We start from the raw sequence: 14,092 nt of genomic DNA on the forward strand, positions 1-14,092 counted from the left end.
ATTGTTTTGATAGTGATGATTATGAAACAATGGTCTAACTATAACATACAAACATATGACGGCAGAACCCTTGCCTCTCCTAGATAATACTTCAACACCCATTATCACGTTATTTTAGAAAAGTGGCCGAACTCACATGATATAATATAGTTTAAATGGAATAATTAAGTGGTTGTTAGGAGTATAATCAAGAGGGCCATAAGTTTTAAATAAAGGTAATAATATAATTTTCCCCATAAAAATTTTCCTTTTATAGTGTGTTACAACTATGGTGACATTTTTCATTTTAGAGAATTGTTGCTAATATAAAAAAAAAAGGGGAAGTATATATGGAAGAAAGGAAAAGAGAAGGACAATATGACAAGGGTGATGTGGATGTCATCAAATATGAGATCTAATCTCATTTAATATGTTATTGTATAAGTATCCATATACATGGAAAATATAAAACCACGTACTTTCTATTTTTGTTAATATCTAATTTGATTAATGTATAGGAAAAAAATTATTCGAGAAGTTATAACAATGGTCTTAGCTTTTTCCAATTGGATGAATTAAAGATCATGAAAATTCATTGATTATTCCGATGGTATTTCAAATTGAAATACTACAATAGTTTTGTTGTGGCATACTCTATTTCATTGGTTACTCTTGTCATCTAAGGAGAGTTAGGTTCAATGATGGGGATGGTGATATATAAATCATAATAATGTATGTATGTATCTTGCAAGATTGAAAGAACAGGGAAGACTTTGATAAGCCATTTTGAGAGTGTTTTGTGCTCTATGATGTAAAGGTTTTTATTTTTAATACTCTCTAATTCTCTATATATTACCCCAAAAATATTGAGCATTATTTGCATGGTCCACATTTGAATAGCATGTGTCTAGCTAAACTTGTTACACCACAGACCCACAGTACCACATATATGTGCATGGGTTGAGTGCCCTAATTAGTTCTTTGTGATACTTGGCCTGTAATAATTAATTGATTGCTACTTCTTCCATGGCACACATATGTCGTACAAGAGGGTTATGTTTGTCATTTTATGCGTTTATGCTTTTAATGATTATTACATTTTAATTTTTCCTAGATAAAATTAATTATTTTCTTACACAATTTGATTTCCTCAGACATACATACATACGTCCATGCAACTATCCTCATTTTTTAAATTATTTACATACTCCCAATAAAACTATTCTTATTTCCAAAGATATTTATTTACTCCTAATATAGATAATTTTTAGTGAATGTTTTAATACTTAATATATGTGACATCTAATTTTTTAAGGGTGCTAATCGAGTTGAGCAGCTCGTGAGCAACTCCGGGCTCGACTCAGTCAAAACGCGGTTCGAGTTGGCTTAACTCGACTGTAGATGTTAACGAGCAAGAATTGAGCAAGCTTTAACTCAACTCGATAAACTTGTGAGCAACTCGATAATTTATTTTATTAATATAGAATTTACAAACAAACCATGAACAAATTTGACACTTAAAAAGAGTTCACTTATATTATAAAAAAAGAACGAGTAAATCTTTAATAATAAATAAAAGAAATAAAATAAATAAAGGCCTAGAATTTTAAAAGGGCCAAAACTTTAACAAGCATATCGTGAGCTACTCGACTCAGTCGACTCGACACGAAACTTTAACGAGCACAACTCGAGCAGATTTAATTAGCTCGAAACATTAAAAGCAAACACAATGGTTGCCCACAACCATCGTGATTATTACTTATTTTATTAATTTCTCCATCTTTCACCTTACTTGTAACCACACTTATACTCATTTAATAATCAATGTATCCCAATAATTAATCATAACTTTTTAGTTATACATTTTCTCTCTCATACTTTTAACCAACCCCACCACACAATCTCTCTCTTAAATCCTATCAAATACATTTGCCACATCACCAAGGATACCCATCAAAAACAAAAAGAGAATATTATTTTAATCAATAACCAAAACTTGTAACCGGTTATTTTCATAACCTGGTTACTACTTTTTTCAACAAAATTTTCTCTGTCATCATTTTTTTAATACCTTTTCACTTTCTGATTCCCCATAACCAAGCCAAATGGTTAATGGTTAGCTTTACTCTAACGAGTACGAGTTGAGCACATGAAAAAAATTTCCGATTCAAGTCAAGCACCCCTTATCTCGTGATCGACTCGCTTGATTAGCACCCCTATAATCATTGTGTTCCACTATATCTTAATATCCTATTAACCGTGTAAAATCACAAAACACGACTTTCTTTCCAAAACGAAGTGAGTACAAAAATGTTCAAATGAAGAGGTGGGTTATTGTTAGAAACAGTCTGCTAGGAGTACAGTGTCCGCATATGTTCTTTTTGATACATGAGGACATGACTAGAACGATAAGGTTACATGGTAAGGCTATTGATAAACACATAAGATCTAGTAGTTTTTGTTTGTTGTTGCTCAACAAGGTCAGTCTAACAACATTTTTTTGTTTTGTGATTATTAAAGCAACTCTCTAACAACATTGTGTATTTCTGCCTATTTAGTCGTATTTCACAAATGAACGTGTCATTATTCATAGAGAATAGAGTTATTAAAGTGACGCATTTCCAATATGCATGTCTTTAAGTTCAAAAGATATATACCAATTACCAAGGTCCAAGGTCCTTAATTTCGCGCAAGTACTTTTACACTCCATAAAATTTTCTGCTCGTAATATACTTCTTATTAAAGAGTAAACTACCTAAGGTACAACATTTGACAACAATACAAAGCATATGCCTTGCCAATTTGCAATAGTTTAAGCAGTTGAACGTGATCACGTAGACCAGCGCATGTCTCGGCCTTTTTCGGCCTTTTTTTCTGACTTATTTGTACAAATAATGTATCATTTAATTTATTAACAACTCGAAACATATAATTGTGAAACCCATAAATAGATTCATCATATAAATGTTCCAACAGTGTATGGGATGGGGAATTGGGGACTCGCAACGAACTTTGTTTTGGACGAATTTTATATTAGATCTTTTTAATTTCATTTGAGGGATTAGATAATCAAAGCATCATGATTCATGAATGAATAAAGGAAAGAATGTAGAATATTAATGAAAAAAAAACAAATAAATAAAATTGCAACATTTGAAATTGTACACGGTTTAATTTATATTCTCTTTTGTCAAATAAATAATAATTATATTCTCATATCTGATCACCTTTGTTGATCTACAAAATGTAGTTGTGGGATCTTATTGAATTAGTCTCAATTTAGATTTTTCGCAATCATCATCAAAAGTTTATACGAGTATTTTTAGGGTGCGTTCTTGATAAAGAGTAAATCGGTCGTTGGACGAACACCCTAAAGCCAAACACTATTTCTACCTTAACTAACCTAAGATAGGCCAACCAAGTCTCAATGAAAGAAAGTAGACTACTAACTCGGGTTTGTCTTTCGATTAGTTCGAGAAAGCATTAAGGACAAGTACTTGGGGATTTCTCACCTAATTATCGCGACTAAGACTACTACACATCCAAACAAAGAACTATAATCAAGAGGAAATTAGCATAATCATACAAGAAAAGGGTCACAACTAGACCTCATCTTTCAATGCAAGCATATAAGTAAATACATGAGCAATAAGTGTTCATCCAATTACACATACAATTAACCAATCATTTAATTATCAATCATCAACCCATAATGAACATGCAAGCACAAATATTAATCAATCCATGGCTTGGTTGGGTCTTTACCTAACATCTAGCTAAGAAACTACTCACTAATCATGATACTCAACATCCTAACAACAATAATTAAATTCAACATTAATCTAACAAGTTGAGAGAAGTGGTAAGAACAAGGTGGATTGAACATGCAACAACAATTAAGCAAGGCTAAGAGAGAAATTAGCACTTCAAAGTAAATAAAAACAGAAAATAAGGGACATAGAGGAAAAATATTACTTAAGATGCTTCAAAGTTGAGAGGAATTGTTGAAATTAAGAACACAAACTTCAGTTGATTAACTACAATAATTGAGCTTTAGAGAAAGCAAGCTAATTAAAGAGAGTTTAGAGTGCTAACTAAGAGGTAAGCACTACTAGAAAACAGCCCATTTCCTACATAAAAATTCTGTCGAAAAACCCGTTTTCGACGGAATTTCCGTTGAAATTGGTTGTCGGAAAAGGATTGGTAGGAAAAATGGTCCCTTCCGACGAAATTCTTTCGTCAGAAGATATTTTCCAGCACCGGAAAAATCCGTCGTAAATGTCCGACGGACATAATTCCGTCGGAAATTTGCGAGGGAAAGTCCGTCAGAAACTACTTCAACCGAAATAAAAAAAATACGCGGCACCACCGGCACGGCGTATCACCACATCCACTACCCCCATCAAACCACTACCTCCATTATCCCCCATCAGACCACCACCAGCCCCTAACCCTAACCCTAATCCCCCACCACCACCAGCCCCCACCTAATTTAAACCCACCCACCCAAAACCCAGATCTACCCACCACCACCACGACACCGCAACCTAAAAAAAACATCAAAAAAATCCGACAACAACCCAGATCTACCCACCATAACCTCGCTAACCCAACCCCCAAAATTGGAACCCCAACAGCCACCACCACCATCATAAATTTTCAAAAAAAATCCCAAAAAATAATTAACAAAATAAAATCAAAATTAAGAAAAAAAAAGAGATACATACCTTAATTTGACCGAACAAAACCATAAATTGGGTTTATGAGGCGAAATTCGACCATGAAAACTCTAGATATAGAGTTTTCATGGTCGAACTTTACCTAAAAACCTTCGTTTTGACAATGAGACTTCGAATTCCGTCGTTCCTCTAAGCTTTTTAGGGTCCAACCATTAAAACCCACAACCTTAAGACAAAGAGAAGAGAGAGAAAAGGAAGGAGGCCAAAAATAAGAGAGAGAAGGAGGCCGAAATTAAGAGAGGGGAGACCGAAGAAGAGAGGGAAAGGGAGAAAGAGAAGAAGACGAACACCGACAAAGAAGAAGGAGAAAGAGAAAGAGGGTGGAGAGAAAAAGGAGAGAGAAAGAGAGAAAACATGAAATAAGAGGAAGGGGGGCTAGTTTAGGTTAAGAGGGTAAGTTTTTTTTTATTAATTACTTTATGACGGAATTTTATTTTGTCGGAAATTTAAGTTTCCGTCGGAACTGACTAATATTCCGACGGATTGTTTAAATTAGTCGAAAATCTCCGACGGAATATAAATCCGTCAGAAATTTCAATGTTTCTGACTGAAAAAACGTGTCCGTCGGAAATAACCTGTTGGAAATCGTCCTATTTCAAGTAGTGAAAGGCCTGAGAAAACTTAGGGGCAGAAGATCCCTACAAATGAAGCCAAGGGTGGTATTTATACCCCCGAGAATTACATTGTAAAATTTGTCTAAAATTGGATTTCAAAGTAGTAGGAGCGCTCGCTCCTAAGACTGGCACGCTCGCTCCTGCTTTTCATGCACGCCCGCTCTTGGTGCTACGGGCTGAGGTAGTTTGTTGGAGCTCAGGGAGGAGCGCCCCCTCCTTCTGTAGTGCACGCATGCTCCTTGATATGCAGGGGAGTAGATTGTGATTCTAGAATTAGGAGCGCCCGCTCCTTGCTTGGTGCACGGCTGCTCCTTGCTTGGTGCACGCATGTCCTTGCTTGGTGCATGTCTCCTAAGAAAGTCTTCATGTTCATGCTATATAACCAATTTCTCGTTGCATCTACAAACACTAACACACGCATAAAAGGGGACGGGAATGCCAAAAGCTACAAATATGTACAAAAGGAGTTAGAAAGGGATTAAAGTGGGGGAAATCGAATACAAAATCGGGTTAAAAATGCCATGATATATAAGTGGACAAGTAAAACACTTATCAGTCCTATTTAGGGTTGTACAAAGTGTGGTTTAGACCGCACCAAACCGCAATTTTGCAGTTTGGTCTGGTTTGCGGTTTGAAATTTGTGGTTTGGTTTTTATTTTATCCAAACCGTTTTATTGCGGTTTGGTTTGGGTTTCCAAAAAAATATAACCAAACCAAACCGCAAACCGCAATTTTATGGTTTGTGGTTTAAACTGCAAACCACAAAACTGCAAACTGCAAATATAAACCGCATTTTTATACGAAATATAATACAATGATATATCATATGGTAGAAACGTAAGATTTTATATTGTAAAAAAAATATTTCTCTTTTATTTTTATAAATGTTAAAATAATAAACTAGGGTTTATCACTCAATTGATCACCTTACTCCACTTTCTCTCTCTTCTAATTTGTTGCCTCCATTCCTCCAACCCTCCACGCATCTACAGCCTCCAGCCCTCCATTACTAGAAGTTTGAAGTTACAAATCCACAAGATCCACTTTCTCTTTCTTCTCATTGATATGTTTTTTATTTCTTTGATACTTTTTGGTGGGTATGCTTAATTATTTGGGGTTAATTTGTTGTAAGAATTGCAAGTTACAAATTTCTCTTGTTTTATATTGGGGAAAATTAAAATTTTCCAACGAAGTATAGAATTTGGGGTTTTTTAGGGAATAATTTAGTGTGTATGCTTAATTGTATGTTTGATGGTTTGTAGTTTAATTTGTTGTACGAATTTTCAATTATATGTTAGATTCTCAACTTATTAGTTTAATTGTATGTCAAATTATCAGTTAATTAGTTCAATTAGTAGTATGATTATACCCTTTTTCGATTAGATTTTGTATAATTATAACCGTTTGTTTTACTTTCAAACGCTTTTGAAATTAGTTGTGTACTTGAGGTAGTATATTCTCAAATTTTGAGTGTTTGATTATTGTAAAAGTATAAGGTGAAAGCTATATTCATTGTTGATTGTTGTTTGTTATTGTAGATTTGTAGCTGATAAGTTGCTATCAGTTAAATAAATTTGAGGAGGTGTTTTTTTTTTCTTTGAACAATTGCAGTTAAACCACAAACCGCATCGCACAAAACCACAATTTAAATTGTGATTTGGTTAAGAATGCGGTTTGGTGCGGTATGGGAAAAATCGAAACCGCATAATTAGGGTTTGGTGCGATTTTACCCCCAAACCGCACCAAACCAAACCATGTACAACCTAGTTCTATTCACCTAATATTTACTTATTTGAACTTAGGGCATGTTCTATTCACCTTATTTTCACTTATTTCGGGTCTAATAAGTTCTGATAAGTTTAATTCAGAAAAAATAAGTTCAGTTTAGCAAAAATAAGTTCTGATCAAGGCTACCAAGTTCAAATTACAACTAAAATAAGTTTTAATAAGTTCATTTCAGTTCAGATAAGTTTAAATAAGTGAAAATCAGGTGAATAAAACACACCCTTATACCTGAATTTAACTGAACTTATTAAATCTTATTAAAACTTATTTGAGTTGTTATTTGAACTTGGACAACCCTTATCATAACTTATTTTTTCCGAACTTAATTGAATTTATTAGACTTAAAATAAGTGAAAATAAGGTGAACAAATCAAACTTTTAGAGTTACAAAGGTTAAAATTATACATTAGCAACCGTAAAAGTCAAAACGTTACCACTTAAAGAAATTGTTGTTAATTACCGCATAGAAAACAAGCCATGGACTCGTGGTTATTATTAAGTACACTCGCCCCCATAAGTATCAAATCTGGAAATTGCATAGAAAAAGCATAATTTCAGGTAAACTTCAAACGCATTACCTACTAAGCAACCAGACAATTTCTCCTTTCATTTTAACATGATAGGAAAATGGCTAATATTTTCCTTCTCAATTATTGATGATATATACTAACATTTCCTAGAACAATATGAGAAAAACCTTTGAAAAGACTAATACTAGCTTAGAACACTTACTAAACCACCAACAATCAACATCAGTGAAATAACATGTACAATTACCCTAATCACTAAGGATGATTATTGGTACCATTCACATTCCAACTACTCTCCAACTTTACAAAAAAGTACTCATTTTCCACCTCTATTATTTTAATTATTTTAATAATTAAATATAATTATATTGTAGAAAAATGAATATTTTGTTCAGTTTTCTTATAAAGCTTCGATTTTGGGTTGAGTTTCCCTTTCTCTCGAGGAATATTTGGAGAATGTTTTCTCTGATATTTTTCAGTAAAAACGGCGCTCTATCCTCTTGGGGATTAGCAAACCTAAAAGAAAACAATATATACAACAAGCTAGCCACTAGCAAGCTAACACCTAGGCTACACAAGAAAACAAAAGACAGCAAAACAAGCTGTACAAAAAACAGAGAATACAGGGGCAAAAATACATAGAAAATACATATATACTTAAGAATATGAGCTGGTTTTCTTCATCCCCTCCTCAAGTTGGACTTGGAGAAGAGAGACAAGGCCCAACTTGAAAGACAGAAACTTATGCTGCTGCTCTGTGAGGGATTTAGTCATGATATCGGCCAACTGAAGGGAAGACCTCACAAAAGCTGTTGACAGAAAACCTTCTTCAAGGCGTTCTCGAACATAGTGACAATCCTTAGAAAGATGCTTGGTGCGCTCATGGAATACAGGATTTTCAGCTATGTGTAGAGCAGACTTGTTGTCACAGTATAAAGGAATTGGCTTAGGAATGACAAATCCTAAGTCCTCAAAAATACCATCTATCCAGACAATCTCCATAGTAGTCTTTGACATACTTCTATACTCAGATTCACATGAAGATTTTGAAACTGTTGTTTGCTTCTTAGTCTTCCAAGATACTAAACAACCTCCAAGAAAGATACAATAACCTGTTAGAGATCTTCCACTAAAAACACATGAACCATCATCTGCATCACTATATGCAAACACCCTTAGATCAGTATTATTAGGGTAAAATAAACCCCAATCTGAAGTTCCCTTCAAGTATTTTACAACATGTAAAGCTGCATTCCAGTGTGTCTCTCTTGGACAGCTCATGAACTGACTTAGCTGTTGTACAGAGAAAGAAATATCAGGTCTGCTGAGATTAAGATATAGCAATTTTCCTATCAAACTCCTGTATCTTTCAGGATCACTCATGATTGTCCCTTCATGAGTTGATAATTTCACATTCTTAGGGAAAGGAGGTGTAACTGGCTTACACTCACTCAGACCAGTAAAATCCAGCACATCAAGAACATATTTTCTCTGGTTGAGAATGATTCCCTTAGAGGTATTAGAAACCTCCAAACCAAGGAAATATCTCATTTCCCCTAAGTCTTTTATGGTGAACTCTTTATCCAACTGTTTCTTCAACAAGACAATATTATCTTCATCATCTCCTGTGATAAGTAGATCATCAACATAGACTAACACTATAGTCTGCTTCCCTGATTTCACCCTAGAGAACATGCTGTAATCTCTAGTTGACTGAATGAAATCTCTTTCTTTTAGGAACTTTGTAAGCTGCTTATTCCACTGTCTTGAGGCTTGTTTTAGCCCATATAAGCTTTTGTTTAGCTTACAAACTTTCCCAGCAGGAGCTTTCTTGTATCCTTGTGGTGGCTTCAAATAAATATCTTCATCAATAAAGCCATGTAGAAAGGCATTATTGATGTCAAGCTGATATAGCTTCCAGTTTTGGACTGTTGCTAAAGCAATGAGAAGTCTGACAGTTGCAAACTTTGCAAATGGAGAGAAAGTATGCTTGTAGTCTTTTCCCTTCAACTGTCTGTCTCCTCTAGCCACTAATCTAGCTTTGAGTCTAACAACCTTGCCATTTCTGTCAAATTTCACTTTGTATACCCATTTTGAGTCCAAAGCCTTTTTATCTGCAGGAAGATCTGAAAATTCCCAAGTTTTGTTACTTTCTAGGGCATTCAATTCTTCCTCCATTGCTTCTGTCCATTCTTTGATAGCTGAAGCTTGAGAATAGTTTGTTGGTTCAGCAACCCTCATCACATTATTAAGGGAAGTAATATAATCACTGTCATAAAACTCACTCTCAGTGAGCTTATGAGCACTAAAAGAGGGTGATTGATCATCATGATCAGTTGCATTGCTTGGAGGAAGATCAACTTTAAAGTTCTTGAACTTGCTAGGGATCTTTCTGTCCCTAGTAGATTTTCTGATTGCAGGAGTCAACTGCTCTGCTTCCTGTATCAATTCCTCCAAATTCTCTTCAGTTTCAGGTTGGTGTTCTTCCTGAAAAACTACATCTTCAGCCATTTCTTCCTGTATCTCTTCATCCTCCAGGTTTTCAGCTTCATCTAGATCTACCTGAATATCTTCATTGACTAAGGGTATTTTATTGTAAATCCCTTTATTGTCATTAAGATCATTCTTAAGGTGAAAATAAGGAAAGATATGCTCCTTAAATTTCACATGTATACTGCTGAAAACTTTCCTTTTTTGCAGATCATAAAGCTTGTAGCCTTTTTTAGCTACAGGATATCCAATTAGAATAGCTCTAATTCCCTTCTCTGCAAACTTATCACCATTTTTCTTTGCTTCACTAGCATAGCAAAGACAACCTATGGTTCTGAGGTGCTTGTAATCAGGCTTCCTTTTCCATAACCTTTCAAAAGGAGTTTTCCACCCTATCACTGCACTTGGCAGCAGGTTAATGATATGAGTAGCTGCCAAGACACATTCTCCCCAGAATCTTCTAGGCAATCCAGCATGGACTCTCAAGGCTCTTGCTGTTTCAATAAGATGTCTATGCTTTCTTTCTACCCTCCCATTTTGTTGTGGGACCCCAGGTATGCTTGTTTGATGTATTATCCCTGTCTTAGCAAAGATTTTGCTACATTCTGATTGGACAATCTCTGTTCCATTATCAGATCTAACAATCTTGACTCTTGAACCAAATTGGTTCTTAGTGTATGCAAGAAAGTTTTCTATCACATTTCTCACAATTTCTTTGTTTTTCAAAAGATGCACCCAAGTTGCTCTACTATAGTCATCTACAATGGTTAAAAAATATGTTGAACCATCTATATTTGGGGTTCTGTATGGTCCCCATAGATCAATATGCAAGAGATCAAAAATTGCAGAAGCTATACTAGTACTAGGAGGAAGGGGAAGCTTATGATGTTTAGAAACTGAACAAGTATCACAACAAAAATTCTTGACAGACTTGCAATTGCAAAATTCCAAGTGTTTCATTTTGGATAAAGATCCATGTCCAAGCCTAGCATGCATAACATCTAGAGAAATTGCATTATTACAAGATAAAACTTCAGAATTATTTACCAAGCTTGCTGTTAAGACAGTCTTGCTTGCTGATGATTCACTCTTCAAGTGCTTGCTTAAACTGAACTTGTACAGATCATTAGTAATCTTCCCAAAAGCTAAGCTTTCTCCACTAGTAGGGTCCTGAAACACACACCCATTTTCATCAAAAACCACTTTGATGTTACTGCATCTTATTATCTTACATAAAGATAATAAATTATTCTTGAATTCTGGCAGGAACAGGACATCATAAAGGATAATCTTCTTCCCTAATTTCACAGTCCCTATTTGAACCACCTTTTTTACAGTTCCATCTGGTAAGACCACTTTGACAGGTCTAGATAGGCTTTTCAAGCTATGAAATAAATCCTTATTTCCAGCCATATGGTCTGAAGCCCCGGAGTCAATAATCCAGGAGTTGCAATCAAAGTTTTCATGAAAACTAGCAACATTAGAGTAGGAGATTATACCTGCAAAGTTGCTCATAGCATTCCCTTTGCCTTGACTGCTCCCTGCTCCTTGCTTCTCCTGGAAAGCCCTCATCACTTCCTTGACCACAGCTGAAATCATCCCTGCATCAGGCTTGCTCATAGCCCCATTTTCAACCTCATACTCATCCTCGTCTAAGGGTGAGTCCATTTCTTCTTCTAGCTTTCCGACGTTTGCTGCTGTTCTTTTCCCTTTATACCAGTCTGGATACCCATAAATCTCAAAGCAACCAGACCTATCATGGCCCTTTTTTTTTTTGCAGTGATCACAAACCACATCTGGTTTTGGCTTTCTTCCTTCTTTTCTCTGGTTCCTGCTGTCATTCTGCTTGGTAGAGACATATTGCCTGGCTTCCTTTGTTAATTGAAAAACTGAAGCCTCTGCTATGTCCTGCATATCACCTGATACCTTCTTCTGCTTCTCAGTTTGTTGCACCAAGTGAAAGGCTTTGTTGACACTTGGGAGAGGATCCATACTGAGAATGTTCTCTCTAACATTCTGGTAACCTCTATTCAATCCCATCAAGAACTGAATCACCCTATTTGTCTCCACCATGGCCAGCATTTTCTTGTACATGCTGCATGTACATTTTGCCACAATCCCACAGGTACACTCTGGTATTGCTTCAATATTGTATATTTCATCCCAAAACTTCTTCAACTTGCAGTAATAATCTCCCACAGACAAGTCTCCTTGCTCCAGCTTTCCAAGATCCTTCTTGAGCTGATATAAGAGAGGTATATTACTCTCAGAATATCTCTCACTCAACTCATCCCACAGCTGCTTGGAAGTTTGAACCAAGCTCAAACCTCCTGCTACTTGATCTGTCATGGATCTAAAAATCCAGCATCTCACATATAATCATTCCTTTCCCACCTGTTGTAGTCTTTGTGACCACTTGCTGGTTTTGGTATCTTACCCTCAATAAAACCTTTCTTGTTCTTAGCTCCTAGAGCTAGCTTCACGTTTCTGCTCCAAATCATGAAGTTACTTCCATCAAACAGCATCGGTGTCAAGGAAGAGGCATGATTATCAGAGTGTGATAGGAACAAGGGATCCTGATAGTTCATCTGACCATTAGAAGATTCATTTTCTGGCATTTTGGAAGATTAAAGAAGTAACTGATTGAAGAAAAATGAGAAAAATTTGAGCTTTCAGGAGGATTTTAACCTGGAAGCTCTAATACCATGTAGAAAACTGAATATTTTGTTCAGTTTTCTTATAAAGCTTCGATTTTGGATTGAGTTTCCCTTTCTCTCGAGGAATATTTGGAGAATGTTTTCTCTGATATTTTTTAGTAAAAACGACGCTCTATCCTCTTGGGGATTAGCAAACCTAAAAGAAAACAATATATACAACAAGCTAGCCACTAGCAAGCTAACACCTAGGCTGCACAAGAAAACAAAAGACAGCAAAACAAGCTGTACAAAAAACAGAGAATACAGGGGCAAAAATACATAGAAAATACATATATACTTAAGAATATGAGCTGGTTTTCTTCATATATAGACATAAATTTTTGATTGTCCTTTTCATGAATAGAGAAGCCTAACTACCTCTAGATATTTTTATGTACTTTCACTTCTTTTTCTCCAAATGTTGCTAATCTTACCAACAATTAAGCTTTAAATTTCAATTGTTATTTTCTTGTATTATGCAATTTACACGGAATTACGTTGGTATAGATAGTCTGATTCACATTTACCAAACAAGGCTTTGAATTTATAAGGGGTGCATTTCACTATTTATATTAGTAGTCATGCTTGTTTCAAAAAGAAAAAAAAAATACTAGTCAGGCTTCTTTAATCATACTATTCATTTTGACCTTTTTTTTTTTTTTTTGATATAATTACTATCCAAATGGAAAGAACTTTTAGGGACAAGGTGTTTGATTCAAACCATTGCTTTCTCTAACTATCTCAATGAACAAAAACAAATCTAACTAGACCTCTTATGATTATATATTTTCTTGTATATAAATTACAAATGATAATCAAAATAGATTTTGTGAATAATGTCAAAAAAGAAGGACAATAACAAATAAAAGAATAGAGTTAATATAATGATTTGTACTCCATACTTGATATGGACTTTGATCTAGTTGTTCCATTCTTTTAATGTCAAACATTTTTTTTTTATGTCAAACATTGTAGTAACCATATTTTTACAGACACATATTCTTTTTAGGAATACAAATACACATTAAATCATGACATATGGGTTTCCTCAAAAAAAAAAAAAAAAAAACATCACATATGGGATCAATTAAATTTGTTTGGATGTGAATTTAAAAACCAAGCAAAAGATAATATATACATATATATATATTCTTTTTTTTTCCCCTTTCTTTACTTGACTTGACTTGGTACAACTTTTTTTTAATAATGTTCGTATAGCCCGCCCTGTGTTCAACTCTAATTGAGCATTACACTCTCCT

This window comes from Chenopodium album, chromosome 17 (genome assembly GCF_948465745.1).
Source record: "Chenopodium album chromosome 17, dcCheAlbu1.1, whole genome shotgun sequence".
In the NCBI taxonomy this organism is placed as follows: domain Eukaryota; kingdom Viridiplantae; phylum Streptophyta; class Magnoliopsida; order Caryophyllales; family Amaranthaceae; genus Chenopodium; species Chenopodium album.